The sequence below is a fragment of the Tupaia chinensis genome, unplaced genomic scaffold (genome assembly GCF_000334495.1).
Source record: "Tupaia chinensis unplaced genomic scaffold, TupChi_1.0 Scaffold000527_1, whole genome shotgun sequence".
Classification (NCBI taxonomy): Eukaryota; Metazoa; Chordata; class Mammalia; order Scandentia; family Tupaiidae; genus Tupaia; species Tupaia belangeri.
Genome location: NW_006160040.1, coordinates 3,579,744 through 3,582,712, shown reverse-complemented (window position 1 = coordinate 3,582,712; position 2,969 = coordinate 3,579,744).

Genomic DNA, 2,969 nt, shown 5'->3' with positions numbered 1-2,969 from the left:
CCTCTGCCTCATGGCTAAAGCTTTCATGACCTCGTATCAGCGGCCATCCTTTCTGGTCCTGCCTGTTCACCAGAGCATTGTGACACCCTCAGCTCGTCCTAGAATTTAACCTCTGTGCTGAAAACAGCCAGGATGTCCCATGGCTGCTCTGGCTAATTCAGAGGTGATTTGTTTTCCCCAGTTTAGACTGAACCAAAACACCACAAAGCAAAGAGAAGGTGTTGGGTCATTGGAGAAGTCATGCATATTTCTGTATAGAAAAATAGTCATGACTTTTCTGACAACCCAATACTATTATCAAAGCACTTTAAATTTTGAAACAGTCAAACTACATAATTGAGGACAGAATGTACACTTAAAGATGGAATAATCTGAATTATGTACCCCTACTCTGTCACCAGATGATTGTCTAATTGTTCTTTGCTTTGTGTTCTGTAGATACAAGCTTGCTCTTTAGAAGAAGCTTCTTGGGTATTCTTAGGGTGAGTGAGGAAAAGCTTAGTACTGGGAATGGTTTGTTGGGATCCTACCATCCTGTTGGTGACAAACTCTGAAAATCCACTGACCTTCTCTCTAGCGAAAACACAGTGTTCAATAATAATGATATGTCACGTTATGTAGCATGTCATACTTCTCTTTCTCATAACTTTTGTTGTGGAAATTTTTTACTATACATAGAAGTAGAGTGTAATAATCCTCTCTGAATCTGTTACCTAGCGTCAGTAACCATCACATTTTGCCTTCTTGCATCACGCGTCTCTCCTGCTTCGGAAGGATAGTTTACAGTGAATCTTGGGACCAGCAGATGGCGTAGTGATTATGTCTCTGGACTCCACGTGGCCGACTGCAGTTAGAATCACACCTGACTACAACAAAAAGGTCTAATTGTATAAATTTCAGTCTATATTAAAATCTCCTTGATCATTAAAAAAAATTCACTGTTTTAGTTTTATTTTAAAAACGATTTGATTTATTATTATTATTATTTAATTTGCCATAAGGTACATGTGCTCACCAGAGAAAGACAGAGAGGGAAAGTAAGAAAGCAAGTCACCAGGTCTGGGGCTTGAACTATAGTCTAGGAACTTGGGAGGCTGGGGCAGGAGAATGGTAACAATGTCTAACACAGTGAGTCACTGTCTAAAAGAGCTGGATGTGGTGACGTGTACCAGTTACTCAGGAGGTTGAGGCAGGAGGACTGGGACACAGTCGCGCAGCCCAGATGGTCGTACACAGACGGGAACCAGAGAACCACAACCGGGAGGTTCCGTGGGGAGTAATGTCTGTGCGAGGACCAATGAGTGGGGAGGACCATCTGAAGAAGAGAGGTGAGGCAGAAGAAAATGTGGAGGTGAGCTGAAGAGGGAGTCTTGGGTCAGAAAAACATAGCTCAGGCTTTCCACTTGGATCATAAGAGGTGCGGCATGGCTACAGTCACAGTTAGCTTTTCTTCCTAGAAAGTGAGGCCCTGTGCTTCTGAGGGCCCCCGGGAGCATTGCATGTAGCTCCCAGAACTAGTCCTGTGGCCCTCTGAGGACACTGCCCCTTTCCTGTGATACACTCCAATGACATGTCCGCTGGCTGCCTGCCAAGTCCTCAGGCTGGGCACCACCAGTCTCTGTCCCAGCCTTGCTGTGCAAGCCTCCTGATGCCACATGAAGGTGCACTCCTGGTCCTTCTCCCATCACTGACAAGTCTCTGATGCTGCCTCAGAGTCGTCAATGTTGATGCCTCTGGGGACTCCTGCTCTTAACTTATCATGACTTAGCAAGCAAAAAAACGTTCTACCATTCTTCAGCTCTTGCTGGTTCTAGTATAGCCCATTTGTTCAGAAGAGAAGTCTAAGAGGTTGGCTTTGGGAAGTAAGTCCATGCCAGATTTCTTGATATACCCCACTTTTTTCTTTTTTTTTTAGATTTTTACCATGGGGCATGTGTACTTGCCAGAGAGTGAGATACACAGAAAGAGAAAGTGACAAATCATCCCCTAGAGGTATGGACATGCTGTAGCCCTACCCCTCCATAGGGATTTTGGGCCCACATGCATGTGCTCCTAGTACATTTTTCAAGCTGCTGGGTCTGGGACTTGAACCATGGAGTTAGTCATGTGGGATCCAGTGGCTTAACCACTACCTCATCTGCTGGTCCTCTTCGCTCTGCCCCCATTTATAAAAACCAAATGTCCAGTAACTGCCTCTGGGAATCCTTCAGTTCCTAGCAATTTCCTGGATTTCCCAAACTTTGTCACCTCCTCTTCCCCACCTCCGATATGGTCGGGTGTGTGAATCTCAGAGCCATCTTTGTTAAGCAATACCTGGGACTTTGTTATATTACTATATACTTTGCCTGCCTCAGTACTCTTCCATTTTTCTGCTATCATGCAGGTCCTCAGAAAAAGTTAGTAGTAAGTCTGAAAAACGTAGTTCCTTACATGTAAAAGTTCATGTAAAATCTATGGAAAAAAAAGTAATACATGAAATAATATTGAAAACATTCACCAAAACTATGTGTAAGTAACAATAACTATGTGTAAGTAACATTTTAAACATGTAAAAATGTTTAAAGGCTAAATTTAAAAATTGCAGAGCTGCGGGCTGGTCCTGTACCACAGTGGTTATAGGAGCTAGGTCCAGCATGACCGACGGCAGTTTGAGTCCTGGGCCCAGGGCTTGGGAGACACTGTGGCATGTGTTGTATATGCCTAGGATCCTGATGGGATGCAGAATTGGAGGAACAGGACTTTGATGTGAGCACACCCCATTGAAGGTGCTTTTTTAGTTTTTTCTTTTTCTCTGGAAAGCCCATGAACCTTCTTGGGGAAAAAAAATCAACTTTATAAAAACAGTTATAGAACTATACACACACACACACACACACACACACACACACACAATTAGTTTTGGTATCGGGCATGTGCACACACTGGAGAGAGAGAGACAGAGAGACAGAGAGAAATCACCATGCCACAAT